This window comes from Chinchilla lanigera, unplaced genomic scaffold (genome assembly GCF_000276665.1).
Source record: "Chinchilla lanigera isolate Chin_1 unplaced genomic scaffold, ChiLan1.0 scaffold00009, whole genome shotgun sequence".
Classification (NCBI taxonomy): domain Eukaryota; kingdom Metazoa; phylum Chordata; class Mammalia; order Rodentia; family Chinchillidae; genus Chinchilla; species Chinchilla lanigera.
In genome coordinates this window covers 14,932,237-14,959,284 of record NW_004955410.1, presented here as the reverse complement: position 1 = coordinate 14,959,284, position 27,048 = coordinate 14,932,237, and the positions used below count along the sequence as shown (strand labels likewise).

Genomic DNA, 27,048 nt, shown 5'->3' with positions numbered 1-27,048 from the left:
CAAATACTAACAGTTAGTGTTAACTTGTAAAATATTTTTGAGTTCATTACTATTGTATAAAGCAAAATTTGGACAGTACATTTAGAAATAGAGAGTAATTTGCCAAAAAGAAAAAAATGAGATTGAAATTAAAAGTTCATTGCCTACAAAGCTCGCACTCTAATTCTGGAAATGAAAAATAAAGGTTAGAGAGGAAGGCTGGAAGAAGGGATGGTAGAAGCAAGGAGGAATTGCTATCATAAGAATATATCCTTGCTTTCCAGCGAGGTATACAAGCAAAGTATGGGTTTTTGAGAAGAGACTTTGTATATAAAGGAGGAATATATTAAATGCCTTAAAATATTTACAGTGAAACTAAGTCTAATTAGGATATGGATCATCTCTTCAGAATTCTTAGAAAAACTTAGTTTGTAGTGAATGATCCATAGTTGGATAATCCCCATTGGTGAAGGGTAATATTAATATGAAGATGTTTTAAAAACAGGACAAATCTCTATTATGACTTACTAGAGAAGATAGTATACTATATCCAAAAGATGAATATTTTTGATATATTTTGTGTTATATATTTGGCAAACTATTGCTGTTTTTATTATGGAGTATCAGCTTTTGCTTTTAGAGTACTCGATTATCTAGACAAACATTCTTATAATTTTTGCACATAATTCTGATTTTTTAAATGTTATTTTTGAAATGTAGGGGAGGCTGAATTTTAATGCAGTGGTGGAGGAAGCTCTCCTAAGTCTCTCCAATGAACAGCTATATGAGTTTAACATATAATGTATATTATATTTCATTGTAGACATGCTAAACCCTTTGGACCTCAGCCTCTTCCTCTGCCAGTTGAGCATATTAGACTACCTACTAAAGGACACTTTCAATTCAAAACTTATTATTCTCAGAAAGCATTTTCTGCTTTTTCTTCCCATAAAAGTGGCTAACTCTATGTAATGTTTTTTATTATTGGTGCCTTTAAAAGGTAGCCCCCCTTGATCTAAAGATGGATGAACATGACAGGAAGAAGTATGCATAAACGTGACAATTATGCAAATGTCATAGATGACTTGGTAAGTGCTGCACTTGACAAAGATTTGAGATACACCTTGATATCTTTGCTCATCTTGTATGTATGGACATCTAAGTCACATCTTTTGGGATCTCCTACCCTTCCATCAAGTTAAAGAAAACATTCTGATTTCTCCCTATTACGTTTTCCCATCCTCTGACACCAGATACTTTCTTTACATTACAATTTGATTCCCATGACAGTGTTGCCAAAGGAATAATTGCTGTCAAGTGCTACGAGTACTTTCTTGGACATCACTTTATCACAAGGAGGCGAGGGAAGAGTTCGGGGCTCTATGTGCAGGACCCGTGTTCACCTGTTATACAGTGAAGCTTTCCTGAGTACCTGGTACATAGCCAGCATCGGAGAGCTTTATCTGTGACAGCATTGACAATGCACACTGCTATATTGCCTCATTTTTGCCTGCTTTCCTTGTTTCATGTACTTAAGAGCAGTACATAAGCAGCTAAACACTCAGGACCAGTGCGCTTCACACGTGTCCAGTGCTTCTCCATGCTGGCTCGAACCACATGCTTTTCAATTATTCTTTTGGGAATTCTTAATCGAGCCTAGAAGTAGCAACTCATTTTCTAGCGTGCTGTTAGTTTCCTTTTAATGATCTCCTTTAGATCCAGCAACCTCATCTATGGCTGTCTCTGGGGACTGAAATTAATAACATTTAAATTGCAAAAGTATTTTTTAAAAATTCAAGCAAACCTTTCTTATCACCTTCATTAATTTACAGTAAATTTCATAATGCCCTATTATATGGGAATTGTATAGTAGCAGAAGATCAAAGTAGGGGGAAATGTGCAACATGAAACCCATCTTGTGGCTAAAGCAGTAGATATAAAAGAGCAACAACAACAAAAAAAACCCAGTGAAATACATACAGTGAATCATAAGTTGATCACCCTTTCATAGATCTCCAAACTGTTGGCCTATAAAGCTGGTAACTCTGTTCATTAAATGAATAATAACAAATAGCACCACCACCAAAGATAAATTTCTACCTACTCATCAGCATTCTAACTTAACGTGTTGGCTGTGTCAAGTAACACTCCGAAATGATCCTCCTGTGAAGCTGGTCTTGCTAGAAAGCTATTATTTCGTGTATCTCTGCATGCCTGGGTGTGACTTTGAATGGTTAAATCTTTCAGACATGCCCATATGTCCATCATCTGGCACAGGTTATCAAATCACCAAACTCACTGGCGCACACCAAATTGCAAAACAGGGGGCCTGGACTGACTATTTCTCAGACTGTACTGTGCACATTGTTGACCTCTGAAATCCACAAAATAGGTATGTGAGCTCTACTAAGGTTAAAGAGCAAACCCACTGCTGTTAGCTGTCATTGATTGCAGTTTAAAAATAGGCTAGGTAAGATTTAAGAATGTGTGTGTTCAATATCAAAAGTTTCCCTGGAAAAGGTCTAGGAAAAGCTGAAATCAATACTGCAGTGCTACATTATATAGGAGTTTGAAACTGGGAGATTGAATGTCTACTTCAAGCCTCTCCTCTTGGTTGGGAACTCAGGAGCTACCTCAAAATAACAGAGCTGGTCTGCTTCAAAAGCAGCACTTCTAATGAATAGCAGAAAGGCAAATAAAACATCTTTTCCTTTTTGTAATAAATCATTCTGTTTTTTCGATAGATTGCATGTGGCGTTTGAGGCAGAGCGAGCAAGGCTGCCGATATTGCAAGCTAATGCTTCAGCACCTTTCATTTTTCACTCTGAGCAGGAACCCTCTTCTGCAACTTGTTCATTTTACAGAGGGAAAATCGAAGCCACTGGCAGATTGTCAGAGCTGCTTTATTGTCATCATTTACAAAGGTCGCTGGAATTAATTGACTTCTTACATTACATATTATAAACTGACTCATTTTTTGACACATTTATGGGAAAGTGGCAGCATCAAAGTGGCTGGTTAATATCTTTTGATTTTGGCTTATATTATAAACGGAGAAACGAATAATAACTCTGAAATTATAGTGTGGCGGAAAAATAACACTGTTTCAAAGAAGCAGACTCCATTAACTGGTTAGCTGAAGTAAATAAAGGAAGGGAAGAGAGCAGAGCGCTCCAGTCTATGAAATGTAAATACGGGTTTTGTTTCAGTGCTTTTACAGGACCCGTGCACAGGGAGAGTGAAGATTTCCACGCACATCGTCAATTGGCGTTGTCTGTTTGGAAGCATATTCGAAGTAGCTGACTTCCTTCTACAGGATTGGAAGTAAAAATTAGCCCACATTGCTCCGTGATTCATCACTACATGGATGCTCATAGAGTTTACTGAGAGTAATTCTGTCTCCAAGGCATGCTTTTGAAACTAAAGATACGAAATATAGGATCTGAGTAATATTTATAGTACTAGGGCATAGTATTTGCTTGATAGACCCTTTGAATCCTCTTCCCTTATTTTTCATATTGTCCCCTTTTCACTAAAGTAGGAAGGTTGTACTTATATCCATAGCCTGCTTTCCCTAAAATTAGAGACATCGAAACAAGGACATATTGTTAAAAATGAATAAATTAGAGCCGAATTAAGCAACTCAGCTCAATAACAGCAAAGGGAATATTGCAGTTGGTTTGAACAAACAATCTTCTTAAATAGGAAATGTGCTTTAAAGCTATCCTGCTGTGATCCTGTTAATTACCAAAGAAGATTAGAACTCTTCTGGTTCATGGGATCCTTTTACCTCGTGTGTGGCAGTTCCAGCTGCATTAACAATCAGACATTTGCACCGTCCCTTCAGACCAGTAAGAGGGTGTTATTAAAGAGAAGTCATTTACCCCAATCTCTAAGATGTAGCCTGGCAGAAATTCAATAACTGTTTGTGATACAGTATGCCATTCCGCTACTCAGCTGACTGGTTTTTGCTTTTGATATACAGCAGCATTTGCCTGAATCTCCATCCACAGGGTGAAAGGGAGCAAAAATGCCCCTTGAAGGGGGTGTTTTAAAACACACGGTGATGTGTGATCCTCTTTTCATTATAAATAATGTAAAGAAAAAGGAAAACTCCCCCCAAAACTGTCTCTCTTCTGTCCTCTCTCTCCCCCTCTCCCTACCCCCCACTTCCCTCTCCTTGCTTCTCCCTGTCTCTCTCTCTTCTCCCCCACTGTCCCCTTTCCTTGCCCTCCTGTTTCTCCCCCCGCCGCAAGCACTGCTTTTCTCTCCTACTCACACCCTCTGATGGGCATTCAAGCTAGTAAAATGCATGTTAGAAAATCCCACAAGCACAGCTCTGCACACAGAGCCAGAGGATTTTTGCATGTGAATTTGTTCTCAAAAGTAAAATGTAAAAATAATAATAATAATGCGCTTAGAATTCAGACAAGGAGAAAACCTCGCAGGAGAATTGAAGTGTAAAACCAGGAGCCTCAATGAAAGGAGAAAGAACACATTTGCACAGACGTAGGTATTGTAAACTTACCTTGCTAAAGCAGTTTCAGAGCTAGATCAAGACCGCGTCCCTGCGTGCTGAATTCCTCGGTCCCTTTCTTGGGATAATCACATGGTTGTCTTCTTGCCCGGGTGTGAATCATGCGTGTGTGTGTGTGTGTGTGTGTGTGCAGTAAAGTAGACACAAATATGTACTACAGATCTGCACACATGCAGGCAATCTTATCTCCGTGTCCTAAGATAGAAAGGAAGGCAGGAGGCTGCGGCTAGGACTGCTTCTTTCGCCTGGAACTCTCTCTCCGCCGGCAGCGGAGGCTCTCAGTCCCGCGAAGGAAGATGCCGGGAGCTGGCTTTATTTCTCCTCGTTTCCATGGTGGTTAGTGGTGCATCGTTCCCCGATCAGTTGTCACACTGACATGGTGCTGCCTGCTCAGCGGTCATTAATAACTGAACACCCTCCGCTCCCCAGAGAGGAGCCAATCGCTTCAGACTGCCAAGCTGTAGCTTTCGCAGCGGCTCCAGTCTGGTTGGCTGAAACAACCTGTCTGTTCTATGACACTGCTGCTTAGGGTACAAATAAATGAAACAGGCTTGCATATTTTCCGAGGAATCATTTTCTTTCTTTCTCTCCTTCAGGGAAATGTTAGGAATTTTTGATAAGTTCTCTCATTTGGGGGGTAATCAGCCATACAGAGAAACTTATGTTTTCACTTTGAAAATATTATAGGCTGAGCTCACTACTGGTAAGGATTTCCGAAATATTGAAAACACCTGGTAGAAACTCAAGCCTCTGACTGCCTCTCGCTGAAGTTCAGCAGTCGCTGTTTTATTTTAAGAGGAGCATCCTGAAGCTAGCGTGGAGCGGCGTTTGGTTCTCTATAGTTACTACTTAATTTAGCATATGTGCTTGGTGTTCACTACAGCTCTCCCCCTACCGTCTTCTTCTTCTTCCTGATTTTTTGGCAATGACATTTCTTATCCAGACTGACCCGATTGTGAAAATCAGACATGTATTTGCTTCTCTGAAACCCAAACATTTGAATGCAGGCGGGGTAATATAAAACTATAGACATTTAAAAAATATTCCCTCTTTTCTTACGTAATGCAATAAATTTGCCAACCACACGTGAATGGGTTAATGGGTAAGCGCTGTTTGTGTGCATGTCGGTGAGCACGGGGGTGTTAGGATGTCTGATTTACTGCTGTGAGGGACTGCTTTAACTATAATCAATTAAATCATCAAAACATGGATTTTCCTTATTCTTAGGCCTATTAACCCCTTATGGATATTTATCCGGAAAATATCCTACATAGACTGTATATGTAAAACAGTTTTTGGATTTACCAAAAATTTGGAATAGAAAATGCAAAAGAACATAATTGTGTGTGTCTATAAGAATACCTGTGAAAAATTCACAATTAAAAATAAATGTTCATCCTCTTAATTAGTCCGCTAAAGAAACGTCTTGTTGGGAAGAATGGAACATGAGAATTAATGAACTAACAGGTCAAAAGCTAGCTCAAGTCAGGACTTCAGCCCTGGTTTTGAGAGACTACCCTCTAGTGGAGTAAAAAGAAATGACATTCATTAAATTTACTTGGGGAAAAAATGCTTCCCATCTAACTATCCCTTAAGGTGTTTATTAAAATGGCATAGACCAATAGATTGCAATTATTATAACCATAATACTAGGAGATTTTAAAAGCACTAGCTTTGTCTTTAACCACCAGATATTTCACTTTGTAGTTTCCTGTGAAAGTTCCCCCAAAGCTCTGTTTTATTTTCCCACATTTGGTATTAGCGCATGTTGGTTATACAAATGGATGGATTTCACTTTGACAGATTTGTGCAGACACATACCATACTTTAATCATCACCCCCATAACTTGATTGCCATATCCACCTGTGTAGTTTCACATCTTGTGGGTTTTCAATGTGTATAATGTATTTTGATCATATTCATGAAATGGTTCCTAATCTTTTGAATAAAAGTTCAATAGTGGTTTCTTACCTAACCTAATAACACTTATTTCAGAATGTTATTTTAAAGTTTAATTCTTTTCCAGACACTGGTGTTCCTTCAGAAAGCACATAGTTGGTTCTATACATGTGTCAGGGCTTACGGTTGGGTGTTGGGGATGGCGTATTGGAGTGTCTACATATGACTCAGTGCACTTATAATCATGGTAAGCAGTATCCTTTTTACCCCTAAGTTTACACTCTCAACTGTATGTTTTTGTACTTTCCAAATCATTTTAATATTTGTAGGATTTATTACCATATGTGAAAGAAGTACGTTAAAATTGTGACAATTATTTGAAAAATGAACTGTATTGTCATACTGTGATTGTGTAAACATTTCATTTTGATTGATTGGTATTGACTGTTTAATTGATAAATCCAGTAATCAAACCTATTCTGATGTACTCCCTCAGTGAAGACAAGTTGTGATGGTCAGACAGCTACATAATTAAATTACTTTCTTGGATTTTAAATGAAACTACTAATCATATATTTAAATATTCAGTCTTATTTAGGAATCAATGAAAAAATCTTTTAAATTATAATTGACTTAGGACTGAGTACTATTTTATTTTGACCTAATTAAATTAATTTATTTATTTTCAATGCTGGAGATTGAAACATCTCTGGCCCTCTTTATTTTTTATTTTGAGACAGGGTCTGGTGAAGTTGCCAGGAGGGATGCAAACCGCAGTTTTTCTGCCTCAGCCTCCCTCCATGCTTCGGTTGTAGGCACAGGTTACCGTGCTTGGGTAGGACTGAGTATTATTTTATAAGCTACCTGACATTATTTCATAGGAAATTGTTCTAACAAAATGATTACTGCCTTTTGAATGATGGGGGATGAAATTGTTCTTTTACTGTAGGTGCATGCTAAATTGAAACACTCTCCTATTTCCCTTTATAAAGCCCATATCGTGGAGCATTAGGATTGAGATTTTGATGAGGGGGGGGAGTCTGGCTTTGGATTGAAAGAACAAGGATTCTATTCTTTGGTTGTAGCTTCTATCTTGCTATAAGAATATGGACAACTTAGTGCAAGCAGTGTTTCAGGTGCTTTTTCACTTATCAAGGAGGTCAGTCTTGCACTGAAAATATGAAAGGTGCTCACAAAAGACATATGAAGGAGTTATTTCGCTGTCACATCAAGAATGAAGTACTATCAGAAGACACTCACTTATGATGGGGTAAGGAGTTCAGGGCTTTCTGAATTAATAAAATTGTGAACAACCATCAAATAAGAGCCATGGAATTTTAGAACTCTAATGTTCCAGAAGATCAAAAGACTTATTGAAGTGTACAGAATTGGTACAAGAGAGCCAGGAATAGTGCCCCTTGGGTCCTCCAACATTTCTCTACCATATCACCTTACAGTCTACTGGATAATTGATAGAGCTCTATATTTTCAGTTTCACCTTCTTCATTTTTCTCCTCTCTTCTCTTTTTTTCCTCTTCAGACTAAAATTGAGTGTACTAGAATTTTAGAGATATTTCACATCACAAATCCACTCTATTACATGGGTGTGCATGTCAGCTACAGTCTAGTAAATTTTTGGAGGGGTTCTCAATGGGTATTCACCCTTAATTTAAATGTACTGAATCATTTAATGACATGAATGAGTAATTATCCTATCAGTTATGCCAAAATGATTTTCCTTTATCATCAAGTAAGAAAATATTCATTTATTGTATATAAATGTATATTTGCTGATTGATTTAGTAGTCCAAGAAATTAATTTGGGAATGACTTAGTCCTTCTTCAGCCTGAGCTTTATTTGCCTGTGTACTTTTGTTATAGAAGTACTCTGGGCATGGGTAGATTGCAGGTTCTAGTGAGGGACTGCCTGGGTTTGAACGCACACCTTGTTACGTCTGGCTCTGTGACATTGAGCATCATGTTAAGTATCATCTCTATTAAGAATCATATTTGCATCTCAGTTTAAGTATTATCTTGACATCTCGTTTTCCTCCTAGGATTGTTATGAGGAGTAAAGGCATTAATACATAGAGCTTAGGAAAGTGCATGAAACCTAATAAGAATGTGACATCACTTTTGCCACTGCTGCCATTGTTGTCATCATCACTGGCATTGTCTCCTCCTCCTCTTCTCCATTCCCTTTCACCACCAGCATTTTAATTTTGTTCCTGCTTTCCACTTTGTGTGGAATATCCTTTCCACCTTCTATTCCAAGTCCTTCACTTCTATTTGCCTACCTATTCTTAAACATGTTTTTCCACTTAGGGTTCTGCCAACAAAATGTACACTACATTTGACCTAGAATAGCAATTTTTATTTCTCTTATAATCTATAACTGTTGTCCTCTCAAGTGTTTCTGTAATTTTGCCTCTTTTCCCATGTTAGCTTCTAAGGTACTCCTAGTGGGGAGAGGTGTGTGTCTTATTATGTCTTTGTGCTCCCCAGTGAATTAAAAAACTGGAAGCAACCCTTACTGAACACTAATATGTGTCTGTTTTAAAAGTTATTTAATCTTCATAGCATGTTTAAGGTAGATATTTTTATTCCCATTTGACAGTATTGAAACATTATCTGAAAGAAGTTAGGTAACCTATGTAGTGTCTCAAGTAACGGGGCTAAAATTTGAACTCAGTCCTTAATTACAGAGCCAAGACTCATTCCTTGCACGGGGCACTCAATTTTCAGTTGTGAAATAAATGAATGCTTGATTGATGGCCGTGCCAACCAATTCAGTGTGGTCAGCGACAAGGGATGCCAACGGTAAAATACTGTTCTTTAAAAGGAATGAATTTTATGCATTAGACAGTGGGCGCTTTCATATAGTTAGGGTTGTTCAATGTTGATGACAGAATTTTTATTGCTGTCACGATTTGAGAAATAGAACTCGGTAGAAATGCGGTGCCTAGTCAGAAAGATGAGTCGATATGCTCAGAAAGTGAAATACATATGAATGAACCACTGAGGAGGGCTGACCTTGCGCTGGGAAGACCACCAGGGACTTTGACCTTGGGAGTACAATTCTTATAGCTGGTTAGCTCCCAATTAAGTGAGAAGCATGAAAAGAATAATATTGGTTGTTTGTTAGAAGATTGAACTAGATCATCTTGGAGCACAATTCTTATTTTATTTTTCAGAGGAGTTTACAAAGTAGAGTTGGAGGGGAAAAATGAGATCCTTATTTAACTCTAACTTTCAATCAATATTATAACTCTGTAAAGGGGACAAATCATTGCTTCTGTGTCTTCCTCAAATTTCTGTCTTCTTTTTCTTGCTCCTTGTCTTTCTAAGCCCACATGTTCCTCATCTCTCCTATCCCTGGGGTTCATTCTTTTCTTTCAAGGGATTGACTTTAATTTTTTCTCTAGCTGTATGAAAATCATAACAAAAAGACAAGGCTGCTATTAAGATTACTTTGATGTGCAAGACATGAAATATATATGGCATGATGCAGTTGTTAAATAAGAATATTTAAAATGTATAGCAGCTGTATGGGCACAATGGCGTATACCAGTAGTCCCAACTCTCAGGAGGCTGAGGCAGAAACATGTGAGCCCAAAAGTTTGGGTTCAGCTTGGACAACACAGTGGTACCCCGTAAAGAAACAAAAGTACAGCTGTGGATAGGTAACCTCCCCCAATAGGTAGGTGAATGGTTTGTAAGTGTCAAAGAAAAAACTGAAAAGAAATACACTAAAAAGCTGAACATATCAAATTATTGACAGTATTTCCCTCTGATTGGATGAGTAGTTTTTTCATTCTTTTTAAAAAACTATCAAACTTTGTGTACTCAATAAATGTTTTTATAATCAAAAAGAAGAGTTCCTATTTTAAAATAAGATGAAGTTCTGATAGCCTAATTTTTTTGTGATTATATGTCTTATTTACTGAAATATCCAGCTTTCTTAACAATATCTGATTCTATCCACAGTGCAATAATTAAACTTGCACTAATAGCAAAAATAACACCAGTGAACAACACTTTGCATGCTCACTTTGTGCAACGTGGTCTTTTAAGAGTTTTTCATTATGTGTGCCACTCACTGTTTCCTATTGGAATTCTGGGTAACTATTAGCCTCATTTATAGATCAGGCAACTGGGAGTTTGGCTGAGTGTGCAAGAGGTTACGTAGTTGCTAATTGGCATAGTCCATAAGCACGCCAGAGTCACTCTGACTCTAAGACCGACATTTATTACCACTATGCCACACTACCCCTGAAATCACTCCCATGCAGAGGTCCGCTTTTCTCTATGTTCCTTACTTGGAACACACCCTGTCCCTCAGTGACCTCTGATGCCACATTTCCTGAACATATTCTGCATTTTGCATTCATAGGTTTTTTTTTTTTTTTTCTGTTTTGAGCGGATGAGATCTATAAAGTTTCCACTGCCCTGTTTCTATGCAAGTAATTCCCTTGTCCCATCACATTTGGAATTTGCTTTGTGTTATTGTGTGTGTCTTATTTTACATGTGTTTCAGGTTATGGGTCTTCTGTGCCTCGATGATAAGCAACTTGAAGGCAGAAAATATATCCTGTGTGCTTCATATTTCCAGCAGCACTCTTTGTATTTTAAAGACAGTAACTTGCTACTGCCTCTTGAGTGCTCATTTTATTCCAAAGATTTGAGTACAATCAGAGTCATGTACTTAAAAGAAAGCCTAAGTCAAGAGAGTCCCTTCGAGGGGATAGATTTTATCAGATTGGCAACTTCAGTTAGTTCCACAGAAGGCTGTTTATAACAAAGCTATTCATTATGAGAGAAGAGGGCATCTCTCCACTTGGTCTTTTTCTTTGCTCATGACTTCCAGTTTTTCATGTTCTTTGATTAGTACTTATCAAATACAGTTGGTTCATATAACTACTAAGATTCCTCAAAGTTCATGGCAAAAATTACACTCCAAGAACCAAGATGGCATACGTGTCCATATAAATTACAGATAAAAATTAAGAACCAAGAAATCCCCAGGTAACACTTTCCTACTGAAGCAATATTTTTCTGCAAAATCTGTTGGTATTTTCTTTATTTTGATATGGGTTCTTTTGTAAAGGTGGGCTAATGAGAATTGTTAGTTTGCAGTCCAAGTTAGGAATTGAGGCAGTGAGTTTTCAGGAGCAGAAAGCAAACTTCTTTGTCAGTAAAATACTTAGACATGTAGTTACGTTGTACCATCTAGAAGTTAAAGGATCATTTGCATTTTCATGAATATTTTATATCATCTTTACTTGACTTCTGCTAGATTGGAGAACAAAGGTGGCTGTTATCATTCTCATCTGATTTTCTTCATTGATAGAGAGTAGAGGAAGCCCAGAGCTAAAGTCCTCTGTCTAATCTTTTAGTGATCATTCATAGACTTATTCCTTTCAGTGTAGGGAAGGTGTTTCAAGTATGAAAGTTGCTCTCTAGGACTAGTAAGGATGCAGGCTAGCTGGGAAGTTCCTGTATCACTGATACCACTCATGAACTTTGCTCCTTAAATCTTAAAATTATCTTCAGCTCTATCTTCTCCTAATATATTCTACTAGGATTACATGAATACTCCGAAATCTTTTCACGTCTCCTATTATACAGTTATAAGCAGATTTGTCATCCATTCAGTTATTTCTTGGATTTTTTTTCCATTTCCTTCCTTATGTGAAATCTAATATCCTCTAGAACCTGATTGTATTTTTCTAAGTCTTGTGTGTTCGGAGGCCACTCACTGTCTCACCCCCTAGGGCTGGGTGTGTTGTGTGTATGGCATAGCCATGTGTATTAGTGGGGCATCATATTGCTGCATTTCCTCAGGCTTCCTGACACCAATTACAATCCATTAAATATCTTAATCTCCCCTGTGGCACACATACTCGTTCCTTCCCCTTCCCCTTTTCTGCTGCCTTCCTACATCTCAATAGATTTGAGGCTTGGTGTCTGGTGAACAGTGAGTGTTCTTTTCCTCTTAAACTGTTGCTAAGATCTTAGGAGATTTCAGCCTTTAGATATAAAACCAGCCAACAATTACTAAATCTTCTTAAGTGAAAACAACTTTCACTTTCACTTCATTTCAGAGGCCCATTCCCAGGGACATGTTCTTGGCCTTCTTGGTGAGTGGATGTGTTTTATCTGGAAAGTCTTGAGTTGAATATTCTGCTTTGACCATAACCCTCTATCCATCTGGCTAATTTAGAGCTTCGTTCCTCCTTTATCTGCTTCTTGTTACCACAAATATTTCACGTATTCTGAGGCCATTCTTTCCTGATCGTTCTCATATTTTTTGCCTTTCCTACCCACCAAAGTGTATCATCTAAAGCACTTAGCAGTCACCTCGATTCATTCTCTTGCTCTAGTCTTCCCCCGCCTAATAAGAAGCTCTGGACAATGCTGAATTCTTTGTTCTCTGTTCCCATTCCCATGAGGCAGAGTGTCCCCTGAGGAGATCCCAGTTGTGCCCACTGGTGCCCGTTCTAAATGTACAAGGTCATGTTGCCGCTGGGTCTGAGGCAGGGACTTTCCAGCCTTGCATAGGTCCTAAGTTGTTCTTTATATCATTATCTTCAGGAATGATTCTAAACTTTATCACTCTCTTTAATATCCCATTGTAATGGCTATTTTTAAGAAAGTGCCTTTGCTTTAGAATTTACAGGATTGGGGCCTTTAGGTTTGAACTCCCTTTATTTTTAAACTACTAATGTATTGTAATATAAGCTCGTCCCCCCCATCTCAAAGAATGAGCCTTTTTCTCATTGTCAGTCTGTGTTCCTCTCTTTCTTCATTCAGATTTATCTACTTTGATGTACTCTATAATTTATTTCCAGCAGTGTTCTTCCCCAGTGTACCCTGCAATTGACATATATCCATAAAAATCCATGGATAGACTTAATTTTTATTCATACTGAAGTAACAGTTCTCCCTTAAATCTTTAACCATATCCGATCATTCCAGGTCCCTGCTCCTCAGACACGTTCCACAAAGGAGCTGTCAACATTTCCTACAACCATAGCATGACTTTCTACTTAGATCTACAGGTCATTTTTGTGCTGGAATTCCACTAACCTTTGCTGCTGGAATTCCACTCTAGAATCTCCCCAGTGGCCTCTCAACTTGGTGCTGGTACCAGAGATCCCCTAGTCATTGTCTTTCTTGCCTGCACATTCTGTCTGCTATCACAGCAGGCTCATCTACCTCATATTAAACTTAGGTTTGTTCTTTTGCCTCCTGTTCTTTGTGAGCTTTTTTGATAACATCTCTTCTATTTATATGCTCATTACTCTCACACCTACCTCTCTGCCTCTGCGCTTATAATTTTTAATCTATCTGTACTCCTCAAACTCCCAGAAATATCTCTACTTGTGTGGCACCAAGGTATCTTGTACTCTACATTTTTATAACAAACCACAAGGTTCTTCCTAGGTGGCTTTTTTTCCTTTGTTGTTATATTTCTTTTGGAGTATCACAACCAAGCTACCTAGAGAAGTCCAGTATCTTCGACCTTTCTTTTGACTCCTATATTACATTCAACCCCTTGGTTAAATCTGCTCATTTTATTCCCAGATTTTCTTGAATCATGTTGCTCACCTGCAAGGTCTGTATCGTCTTTTCCCTCAGTTGCTGTGGTTCTTCCTGGATTTCCTGCTGCCAGTCTCCTCACTCTTTAGTCTTTGTTGAACTATTCCTTCTGGGAAATCTGTTCCCGCTCATGAGAGGCTGGGTTCACCGCTTTGCCTCTGGGCCCATAACATAGAGTAATTGATCGGAATGTTTTGTTGAATAAGTGGATGGATGAACTGTAAGTAGAGGTTGGATGGAGAAGAAAGTAATATTGCAAAGTGTTTAAGCATAGCAGCATTGTCTTTATATCTGTAATTGTGATATGTAGAGTAGTCTAAATGAGAGCAAGGCTATGCTTGGATGCTCGTGTGAGACAATTAGCCATAATCCATGGCCAACTGGATCAGCGATGTCCTCTCTTGATTACAAAGAGAGCTGATGGGATGAATATGAGCCATGAAGAAAAATCCATCAATTTTTTCTGGGAGAAAAATGCTCACAGCTATCAAAGACAGTGATGCAATATTCTCTTTGATAGCAAATTTAGTATTGCCGCTCTTTTTGTTATATTTGTTATTGTTGTTGTTCAGGGAAATACAAATCATTTTCCTTGAGCTACCCACAAAACACAATGGAATAGATCATAATTTGAAATATGTATTACTATGTAAGTGCAGAAATTATGTATGCAGAAATAATAACAGATACGTAAATAGCATTTGTTCTGCATATATTCCCTTTTACTCATACAGTAGCAGAAGGTAACTGGGGACTTTCCCCTTTACACCTGACAGGCAACTGAGGGTAACTTTTGCACTTGATGCACTACTGCGGAGCTAGGACTGGGAGCTGAGTTGTTCTCCAAAGCCTGTGCTCTTTCAACTTTCTTTCTCTTCAGGTATCATTTGAAACTCTTGTTTTCCTCTTTTTTGCAAGCTCTATAGTACAACTTTTTCTTTCTATGTTTACTTATTTGTAACCTCATTAACAGAACACATCATAGTAGAATTCTGAAATAATTTGGCTGTACCTCATTTTCCCACCTCATTTAATATCTGACTATATTTTTATTCTCCTTATGGGATGATTGACATAGTATAAAGGTATCTATAAACTATTATCTTCAAAGATAAGCATTATATTAGCTCAGATAATTGTTATCATTTAAATATTGCTTCTAATTTTAGGATAGTTGTCTCTATTTGCTTGTCTTATCATCAGTATTAAGGAGGACAAAGGTTTTACACAATTAGGAAAATCAGCTCTTTTTTAAGATTTATATTGTCCTGAAGCAGATCCACAAACACAAATTTCAACAGTGGTGTACATGAAACTACTCTGCTGATTTATTCTTTGATATATTTAAGATTATACAAAGGCAAAACTTACATCCCATTTTAACAACAAAATTTGGAAGCTTTCTTGTGGACAGTTGATAGGCACGAAATGGGAAAATCAGAAGCAGCAGTCTTTAGGCATGGACAGAAAAATAATAAGACAAGCTTAACTTTCTAAGGTAAGGAAGCCTTTGAAATGTACTCGTGAAAGTCAACATATGTCTCTCTTTTGTAATTGCTTATCTTTCCATTCCATACAAATGATGCAGAAAATGAGCAAATTAACTCTCCCCGTGAAGAGTACTTCTTATATCCTTAAGGATTTATAAAAGGTATGTTTTATTAGAAATGCAATGAGAATTCAGTGCTGTGGCCACTTTGGACTTTGAGGGTGCGTTCCCACTGTATAATGATCCCTGAGAGCCGATGTGAACCTCAAGCTCAGAAAAAGCCTGACTGGCTGGAGGGGTTGTGCCGAAGGCGTTCACATAGTTCCCATTACTAAGGAAACCACTCGTTTTGTCTGAACATGCTCTGAATAGATGTCTCATTTGAAGTCTAGTGCTCAGACCATGAGGATTGCATTATGGAGCCGAGAAAGAAATGAAGGGAACAAAAAATGCTTGAAAATGCCACCAAGCATTCACAAAGCGTCATACTGTAATAACATTCCATGAGACAGAAGGTGCATTTATTTTTGCCGCATTCCAAGTTATTTCAGTGTTATAAAAGCAAATTCCTTTGCCTGCCCACGTAATCCAAATAAGCAAAGCAGATGTTCTCCTGACCTATTCTTAATTCCCGCTCTTGTTAGGGTCTTGCCGAGAAATGTGACATACAGCAGAGGAAGGACAAAATATGGATTCTCATATTAATCTCGAATTGCTCGGTGCCTTTGTAATTCAGCGGTGCCGTTCTATCTGTGTGCCAATAAACAAACACATGTTCAGAGTCAGACTTCAGTTTGCAGCCTCCAGATTGTCACCGTGAAATTCAGAATGGCTACTGCAAACTAGTGCTGGGTGCGTGTTAATGAGTATCCAATGCAGACATGGATGAGGAAACCTGCTGCTAGGAGGCTCCTTTCCTCTCCTCAGCTCCCACCAGCCCTCAGCAAAGAGGGGAGCTCCTACCACAAACCAGAGCGTTTTCTTTCTCCCTCACCCTGGAAAGTAGAATCTGTGACACTTTGATTGCAGTGTACCTTTTATTATTCCCCTGTCTATTTTTTGACGTGGCTAGTTGGCTTTTTCTGAACATTGCAGTCGCCACCTCTTCTCGATGTAGGATGTCAGGGAAGGGGGGCACTATTACTTTCACGCTGAACTGTGTACTTTAAATTTTTTAGCAAACAAGTTGTATCAGAACATTGATGAATCCACACTTGCAGAAATTAATAAGTGCTCATTGAGGACTTGCTGTTGAACTGTTTTGCTGACGATCATGGTCAGTAGGTGACTTCCTGCATGACAGTCCATGACTGAAGGAGGTCTTTGGACTCATGTCCCAGAGCCTCAGGCCTCATGCTAGGCGGTCCCTGCATACAGGAGCTGTGGAAAGCCTCTATTTGGAACACAGGTGTTACAAGACGAGGTGCTAAAGCTTCTAATACTAGAAACAAGCACAATAAGCAAGCACAGCTTTCTTTCCTTCACAGATGCTTAAAGATCAATAGAATAAAATTAATACATGTGAAAAGTCAACAGCTTTGTCAGAAAGCCTAATGTTTAAAAACTTCTCCTTTTTTTTTCCCTTTGATCTCTTTAAATATATTGGCAGTCACATATTTTTAATGCACATATATTTCAAGTATATATCTTAAGGTTTTTCTGCCTGACAAAATTTTGAGAAAGTCAAGATCAGTGGAATTGAGGAAGGAGAAAGTAAGTCATTTCGTGGCATTGCTTGGGAGATTCCAGTGTCACTAAAAGCGCCTGGATTGGGAACCATGAACAAAGGAGGGTTTATTCATGTGGAAGTACACAAATGCTTATGCTGTCAATAATAGCCTCACTAGTTCTGATTATAGGGCTTCAATTCATTTTGAAATGAACAGCTTGAAGCTGCCAGCTGTTTCTGATCTGATGTGCCCGCCGACTGTTTACTCAGAGAGTACCTGTAGCAGTGTAGGTATCACCATTGCTCACAGAATTCTTATTCTGGAGTTCTTGTGAGGTTTCTGTTTCCAAAGTGAATATGCGTTAGGGCCTTTATAGGTTCTTTTGTCAAGTTTTGGCAGAGACAAGGATGCCTGCATTGTTGTATTCCTGGTATTTAACATAATGCCTAATATGGAGTAGGTGTTCAGTAAGAGGAAATAAAACTGAATTGTTTCATATGGGAAAAATACAGCAAACTCAGCATCTATAGATGACCTTTAGCCTGGCTTAACTGAGTGTCAAATGATGGAGGCAGTGAATGTTTAATTTATGTTAATACTTGGATTACAAATTCTAATTTCTGTGTGTCCTGTCAATCACCTATAAATCTTTTTAAAATATTTTTGTGTATATGTGTGTGTATATATATATATATATACAAGTAGATTCAGATAAAACTCATGTTTAACTCAATGAAATATTCACTGATGTTTATTTGTTTTATATTATTTAAGTAAATGCTATGTGTAAAAATACTTATTAGAGCATATATATGTGTATATATATATATATATACACACACACACACACGCATACATATAATATGGAATAAAATAACAATGTAAGGGTTAAGTCAAATCTGTATGCCAAACACTTTTGCTTTGTTTCAAACCTACTGTGGTTATATTTGTATTTCATTCTCTCCATGGGAAAACTCTCAGAATGTCTCCAGGTACCATGAAATATCAGATATTCATTATAATTCTGTATCTGCCTGCAGCAATAAGACCTGCAGTCTGGTTTAACCATCGTATGTTTCAATTAGCACCAACAGTCATTTTATTTGGAGAAGTAAGTTTAGAGGGCTTGAGTTTGTTAGTGGACCAAAGAGATTATAGTTTGAACAAGAGCAGAATATTTAGTTATTACTAGCACGTATCTATAATTGCTCATTTTGTAATTTTTGGTAATTTATGTTCCCTATCATGTACACTCATGGGGTTGGGGATTTAGCTCAGTGGCACAGGGCCTGCCTGGCAAGTGCGAGGTCATGAGTTTGATTCCCAGTACCGGGAAAAAACCACAAAAAAAAGAAAAAAAAAAGAAAAAAACATGTACGCTCAGACACACATTTGTCTTGAATTAGCCAGTGTCTCATGTGTGATTTGGAATATTGTGTGAAGGCCCTAAGTAAAATCATCTCAGGCTAAAGAAAATTGTAAGGATGAGTAAAATAAAGTTAATTTAAAGATGAATAAATGCACATTCTGTAGTATTATATTTTTAAAAGTAGATTCAGATAAAACTCATGTTTAACTCAATGAAATATTCACTGATGTTTACTTGTTTTATATTATTTAAGTAAATGCTATGTGTAAAAATATTTATTAGAGTGTAGGTTTATTATAGAAATGTTGAACAACTCAGGGAGAATAAAGTAGGGCATAAAACATTCACCCATCAAAAAAGGCATGGTACACACTTTGATATATACTTAGTTTTGGTATTTTTTGGGTTTAAATACAAGAAAATAGTGCACATTTTAAAACTTTTTCCTTAGTACCATATAGGGGATCCATTCCTCCAGTATTGGGTAGGACATTTATTTTCCTAAACATTTTTTCAACAGTGTAGACTAATACTAAATACTAAATAATGCAGTAGTTAAGCAGCATAGGATAAGTTTATTAGAAATGACTCAGCTTCGTAGAACAAAAGACTTCTGCTCCACCCCACACACCCCTAGAGCCTTTGCACTGAACTCCCTCCCCAGCCATTTTTTGGTTTTCTGATCCAGAGTCTCATCAAATTTGTGATCTTCCTTTTCCAGCCTCCCAAGTACCTGCAATTACAACTGTGTACAGTAGGAATAATCGACACATGCTTCCCTGAAAGTTCATGGAAAGGAATTGACTTTAATAGTACTGGGAAGTCAGTAGATGGCTTTAGGAAGATTACAGATAGTTTTTCATTCATTGCTTTTGAAGTTCACTGTTTCTGAAACCCGTAGGCTAGTTTGTGGAGAATCGGCAACAGGTGGTTAGGAATTAAGGGGAGAAAGCACACGCTGATGACTCGGCCAGCCTTCGTGGGAGCTGAAGACATAGTGAGAGATGCTAGAATTCCAAAGATTTTAAATTGAGCCTAAAAAGACTGCTCATGGACTGTAAGGGATATAGAAAAGATGACCTAAGCAAGACTCCTACATTGCAGTGGACAGCGGGGCTACCAGTGTGATGGAGACACCCCAGTAGAAGGTGGTGCTTTTCAGTGAGATGTGGGTTTCTGAGGGATAATAAGTCAAGTTGTCCTCATCCCTAAAGAGAGTGATTCCCCTATCTACTGGAAAAATGATTTTTTAATGTGCTTAAAATATTTCCTGTTTTGCTCAACTGCATAAAACAAAACAAACAAAAACCCTTGCCCTCATCAGCTCTGGTAATTCATTTTCCTGAAGAGGGATTAAAATTTGTAACAGAAAGAGTTCCAAGAAGGAGCCAGTATATTACTCAGCTCTGTTTTTCAGAAATATAGCTACACAACAAGCAGAAGAAACAGCTGCTACTAAGAGCCAAAAAGATATGAATTTCTGAACCAAATACAAGAAGCCAGGCTTTTGTCTTGAGGTAAGATTTTCTTGATTCCACTTGAGCCAATTTCCTGTAGTTAGTGAGAGGGCCTACATAGAATCAGAAAAAAGTAAAAGAAGATGTAGTGGACTTTTATTTTGGCTCAACGATTTTTAAGGACAAAAGAGGAAAGGGGACTGAGAATAAGATGGTTGGATAGGTACCTTCCAAAGTGCTCTATGGCTTTAGTAGCAGATGGGTAAGGTAATTAAGCAAATAACATCCTGCCAAGCTGTCTGGTACAATGTCACTTTTCTGTTCTTCCATGAATTTTATCATATACCACAGAAATTTGACCCCACCACTAAATCAGCAGAAGTATTTAGTTTTCCTAACCAGATTGAGAGACTGTGGCCACGGACTGATTGGGAGACAAGTCGTTCATTAAGGAGATTGGTGCTAGTAGGAGCTGAAGTGAGCTTGGTTCTGGTACAAAGAACTACCAGTCTCTGAGCAAAACAATGGAGACAATAAAACCTCCAAATCCAACCAGGACGCCTGTCAAAAATAAAACAAAACCGAGCAAAGCAGCTCCACAAAAATGGTACTCAGCCGTAGGTTTTATCTCTGAATGTCAGCAGGACAAGTGGGTGCGTCCTGGGTAGAGGTCAGCTCTGCAGTGCTTCTCAGCCTTGTGAATCACCAGATAATCTTGCTGAAATGCCGATTCTCATGCGTTAGTCCTGGAGTTTACCCTGAGATTCTGCTTCTCTAATGTCCTCACAGAAAACGTTCATGTTGCTGGTCCAGAGATCATGATGAGAATACGCAAGTACATATGCAAGTCAGAAAATCAGGGAACCCTCTATATTGCCGTGAGGAGAGTTATTTGAGGAAATGAAAGAAGATATTTTCCTTAGAGAGAAATTATCATCTGTCTGACCTCTGAAGCTAGAAGAGTAGACCATACTTGAGCTAGATGAGATATTTGGTTTATTTGATTTGCTGATAGCTATAAAGTAGGAGGCTCAGGAGAAGATTAAATTTGCTGTACACAAAATAAAGCATTTTTTTCTCTGTGTATTCTAGAATAGTGAGTTAAGTTGAGAGTGCCTTTCAGCCAAACAGTGGATACATTACATGTTAGATACACAGGGCTGGAACTCAGGGAAGGAATTTGTGTTTCAGGTGTAAATAGAAGTTATCAGCATGTCTTGAGCTGAACAAAAGAGTATGCAGAGAGACAAGAAGGTCTCAGGATCTGACCTGGGCCACTCTCAGTTAATGTGAAGCAGATGTGGAAAGGCCAGGAGAGGAGAATGAGGAGCATGGGGGGAAGAGAAGCTGAAAGTGCTTACTACCGTGAAATCTAAGAGAGGAAACTATTTGAGGCTGGGGCTATAGCTCAGCGGCACAGCGCCTGCCTGGCAAGCTCAAGGTCATGAGTTCGATTCCCCGTACCAGAGAAAAAAAACCAAAAAAAAAAAAAAAAAGACGGGAAATTTTCTTAAGAAAAAAGAAGTATGTTAAGGAGGTTTGGGCAATTTCAAGTATTATGAAAACAATATAGATCACGAGACTTGTCAACTACTGTTTGTAAATTTAGAGTCAATTTTTCAGAGTTTGAGAACAAGTTCTTTAAAAATATAAGTGTCAAATTTCTCAGCTCCCATTTTAATCAAACTTTTAGCTCCTTGCCTTATATCCCTTGTTCCCTCCATTCCTCTTATCTTCAATCCATGCTAAGTGACATTTGATCTCTGTCATTCCACTCAGTCGTTCTTATCAGTTACTTCCATGTGGCTAAATTCTTCCAGATTTCTTTTTTCTTAAAGATTCTATTTGTATAGATTCTCTGCAGATTTTCAGCATTTCTGTTTTTTTTTTTTTTATGTTGGACAAATGTACTGCAAAACTACCCTTATCACTGAAATCTCATATGTGATTACAATCTTGGCAGAAAGAGAAATGAAGGAAGAAAACAAGTATTTAAATGTTTCTGGAAGTTAAAAACGTATTCTAAGGAAAATCCATACTGTGTCACCCTCTTCTATTGTATTCAAGCCCCATTAGCAAGAACATTAGAATGTTACCTCCCAGCTGTGTCTGTATGGATGAAATCTCAGTGAGCTGACTTCCCTTTTCTGAAGTGATCTAAATATTGTTCAGAGAATACTAGTTAGTTGGCAGAGGACCGAGCATTCAGGCAGAAATATGTCTAAAAGTGAGAGGACTAAATATATGCCTCATGAGCCCATGTATTTTACATGGGACCAACATTAACTGGGTTTTACGCTGGGCCTTAACAAGGAAAGCTTTTTCAGCAATGCTAGAAATAAAGCTTGCTTTGAAAGTTTATCGCTAGTACAGTGTTTATGGAAAGCAAATTAATATTCTATAAATTTTTCAACCATTTAAAATGATAATCAGTTAAAAGAAAGACTCTGACCCATGTGATAAGGCTTCCTGGTGGGTAGAAAGGTTATGGGTCTGAAGTGAATAAGCCAGGTTTTTTATTCCAGCTTTGATCTTAAGTTAATGTCCTACTTTGGGTAAGTGATTTAACCCTTCTAGGCACTACTTCTTTGTCTTTAAAATAAGGAGATTATACCTAGTTGTCTCTAAAGTCTCTTCCATCTCTAATGTGTTATGTATCTGTAGTTCAGCAGTCAGAATCACTGGGTAACAAAGAAGAATCCAGGAAGTGTTTCTATACAAAAGTATTTTCCATTCAAAATTTGGATATCAGAACCTGGATACTGACCTATGCTCTGGTGACAGGCCACAAAGGAAGAGCGCACAGAGGACTGGCTAATGGACACACATCTATACCCTTCCTACATAACAATTTGTCTTAAATATACATTCCTCAAATTTTCTTTCAAAGAAGTCAAAGGTTAACAATTCAAGAAGTTGTGTACAGACCATTAGAAATAAATCTTATCTTCCTGAGTGGCAGAGTTCTGCTACATAATTGGTAATACAACTAAGAAAACATTTAAGGATGACCTGTGTTTCAGTAAAGGAAAATTCACAGAAGATACTTTTCAAGGGAAGCAGTGAAATCCCACACATTTCAGGCTCCTAAAAATGGACTCAACTAAAAGTAAAAATAATTCCACAGGGAATAATCTTGCACTGGCAAGCAATAGACATGATAAGCAAATGGGATATTTCCTTTCTGTTTGCCATGTGTCCAAGAGGAAAATGGTCATCAAGAGAAAATATTTCTGGGAATGTGTTCTCACATCTGTACCAAGAATACAAGATGAAATGAAAGTAAACTCATCTCAGAGATCCTATTTTTTGAAATTAGCTTTTAATTTAAAAATATCATACTTGTACAATAGTTACAGACTATAGGTACTCCCCAAATACAGTACTCTCAACAATTGAAATTTGACACATTTGCTTTTGCCTTGTCCTGATTAAGTCTTTATCAGTCTTTCTTGTTTCCTTAAAAAATGTCCATTCACTTGTTCTTTTCTAGACAGACAGCATCTTCGTTTAACAGCAAGAGCAACAGCAACAAAACCCCGAAGTTTTCCAGCTATTGCCTCCACATACTTTCTTCTTAAATGCTATTACTCATTAGCTGAGCACTAATCGCAGTTCTCCTGATAGTGTCCAGGAGTGCAACCATGCAGTGGTCTGCTTTCAACTTTGGGAAAATGTTTTTGAGCACTTCGGATTGCTGGCATTTTCAGAGGCAAAGGCTTTCTTTTGAGGTTAGCTTGCAGCCCTTTGCAGTTTTATGGCACTCACTGTTTTCTTCCAGTTGAATTTATAGCTTTCTTTTCATTATTCAAAGCTTCTTTGGACTTTACACATTGGTAGGTGTTTTTCTCACTACTATTTTATATCTAGTCCTACTTCCATGACAAAAATGTGAGCTACTTTAGCTAAAAACCATTTTCTTTCCAGTCTATAAATCTCTGTTGTGAGGTACATGGTGACGGTTTTCTTCTCCTTTCTGTTACCTATAGACTGTCTTTGGAGGAGAACACCTGGATGTAAAACTTCAGGGATGGCTGTTCCTAAGATCAAAATGTTCATGTTGCATTAGTAAATAGTGGAAGAATACTTTAAGGAAACATTGTCCTGTCTTTGGCCTTAGAAAATGGTTCAGGGGCTGGGGATTTAGCTTAGCGGCAAAAGCGCCTGGCTGGCAAGCACAAGGTCGTGAGTTCGGTTCCTGGTACTGGAGAAAAACCAAAAAAAAAGAAAATGGTTCAAAAGCACATTCTGGAAAGATCTAAGTAGAGCCTCGGTGTCACTTGGTGATTACAACAGCTGTCCTTCCACCTGTCTTCCATGTCTGGCCCTAAATAGTAGCTGGGTATGTCCTTTCTCCATCTGTCTTCCATATCTGGCCCTAAATACTAGCTGGGTATAGCTCTTAGCACCTTGGCAGAGCACCTCAAAAACTGTTTTTGTATATATACATGAACATCTGCATGTTTGGCATTCATGTGCTACTTAACATTGGTCAATATAATTGTCAGCCTTCATCATAATCATTAATCTCTACATAGCAATGAAAAGAGATACAAAAACATTTTCTACTTAGAGACATAATGTTATGGCTTTAAGAGGCATTAGATATTCTCCATGATAACCTTTTAATTTATAGATGCAAAATGTATGTCCATCACTCCAGATGGGATATTGATATAGATTAGTCCATTATTATTTCCCACTCTAACAAATATTTGAATTTAAAGGCCACTCAACAATCATCTAGTACAGACTTGCCAAAAAAGCAGCATTTTACTGCACCTTGTCTACGGCAGACCTTGTTGAGTGCTTCTTCCTGCTGAACACAAAGCATCCTTCGGCATGCTTGGCAGGCATTACCAGGAAAAAGGAGTTGGTACAAAGAAAAGAACCTGTTTGCTTAACCAGATCTAGTCCCGTCCTCTCCTCAGTTGAAAGATGAGGAGATTAGAGAAAACTAATAATGGAGATAGTTGCTTAGCTTGCAAAAGGAATCATTTACAAAGCCGGCCTCTTGACCCTTAGTACTGTGTCTGCTCTCCTTTGCCAGTGCGTTTCCATGCACTGAAACTTCCTTCGTGGCTGAGAACCAGAGTGTGTACTGAACAAAGAGCAATTCTCTCAAAGAATTGTGCTCTTATTGTTGTTGGCAAAGAGCTGGCTTTACCCCTTATAAACCCACTATTTAATGGATAGAGCAACAAAAAGGATTTGAATTAGACTTCTTTTGTTTTGTTTTGTTTTGTTTTTGAGGCTGGCCTCATATTCAGACTGATTTCCTGCCTCAGCCTCCCGAGTGCTGGGATTACAAGGGTGTGCCACTATGCCAAGTTTGAGTTAGACTTCTGAGATGTTTTTTCTAAAATTAGAATGACCTCATGATTTATCCAGGGAAGTTTAAAGTTCAGAGAATGGACAGTATCTCTTAATATCATTATTCACTATACTTACGTTTTAGTTAAGAATTAACAGGATAAAAGTTAAAAGGAGTTTTGAATTGGTTTATGATAGCACTAAGAGTTTTTTCTTGCCTTATTTGTGTTGTTAGAGATATTAAAAACAATAGTAAGTTGGAATCATTTTACTTTGTTAGTTGATGTTTTTATTCAAAAACATTTGTGTTTTGTTTGATTAAAGAATCTTTGCCAAATTTTGAAGTCCGTACTTTGTGCATTTCGTTATTTCGCCCCCAGAACTGAGACGTAGTACTGTTTTTGCAAAGTATGCATAAAATGACAAATTCAAACTAGGTATTGCTTTCATGAAAATATGAAAATCAATCTCTTTTTTCATGTTGCTTTTTACATATTAATTTATATCATCTTGGAAATGTGGGAAACTATTTCATGCAGAACACATTTTTTTCTGCCAAAGTTTATTATGAAATGTTCCTTCTCTAGTGAAAAACGCTGCCCATCAGTCACAAATATTACAAAATTATTTGTGAGACATGGAATGAATTTATGCATTTGTCTCCTCTCCTCTCTTATTCTTTATTCTCTGTGGTCTCTTTATATAGGTATAGATGTGTGTAGATGAGTGTGTATATTTACACCGATACACAGAAATGTAGAAATATGCAGAAACACTTCACAATTATTTGTTGACATTCAGAGCATAGTGTTCATGTGGTTTCATTTATTTTTCCTTTATATATTTAATGGTTCAAACTTCAAATATATTGGTGGCACATTGACTAAACTCAGGATTACTAAGTACTCCAGTTTCTTTGAAGAATTTTGTATCTTTCTCATTTCTTTCCACACCATATCCCTGATCTATTACTTAAAGTCTCTTAGCTATTAAGGACGGTGATCATGAATTTTTCTAGTTCTCAGACTATTTCTGTTGCTTTTCTTTCTTCATCTCCTTTGCCAACTTTTCTTTGTCTATCATAATGAAAAGTTCATATGTTCTCCCCTTGAGAAGCCAGGTTCAAATCTCACGTTTAGCATGTACTATGTCATGTTATACACATTATCTTGACTTCCTTGAACCTCAGTTTTCTAATGAAATAGTGCTTTCCTGCATCAGAGAGGCTTCCTACGAGAAGAAAAATGGCCACTTGAGGATTTCTTTATAGAGGGACTGATCTAATTACATATGTGATTATCCTGAGGGAAAAGGGGTGGATGGGTGATTTTCTGTCAGAGAGAAACGTAGCCAGTGTGAGGCAGTCCTGTCAGGAGTAGGCCACATGGAAAATACCATGTTCTCTCTTGTCCGTCTTTCCAGCCTTCATCTGGTCTCTCTCTTGTCTGCACTCAGCTTTAAGGCAGAGGTTGAGGCTATTTATGCTATCCACACAGGCCAGAGATCATGGTGAATGTAAGAGTTTAAACCAACTATAAGGTTAGGTCAAACCATTCCCAAGAATGTCCGTATTTCTTCAGGTGGAGGTTCCCAAGTCAGCCTTCAATATCCTTAATTTCCTTTCCTTACTTGAAGACTCATATAACCCACCAAAAGTTGTTATGTTCATAGTTGTGGTTTATTATACGAAAATGATACAAAGTGAAATCAACCAAGGGAAGAAGTACATGAA

The 27,048-nt window shown here is 37.8% G+C and overlaps 2 protein-coding genes across 2 annotated transcripts in view; one reads left to right on the top strand and one right to left on the bottom strand.

Moving 5' to 3' along the window:
- The window catches only part of Lrrn3 (leucine rich repeat neuronal 3), a 32,596-nt gene extending 27,612 nt beyond the window's left edge, over nucleotides 1-4,984 (bottom strand). Inside the window, exon 1 of the mRNA XM_005377312.2 lies at nucleotides 4,508-4,984. The gene's annotated coding sequence lies outside the window, so the exon portion shown is untranslated. The remainder of the gene's footprint in view (nucleotides 1-4,507) is intronic.
- The window catches only part of Immp2l (inner mitochondrial membrane peptidase subunit 2), an 852,239-nt gene that overhangs the window by 460,741 nt on the left and 364,450 nt on the right, over nucleotides 1-27,048 (top strand). The gene's annotated exons all lie outside the window — the stretch shown is intronic.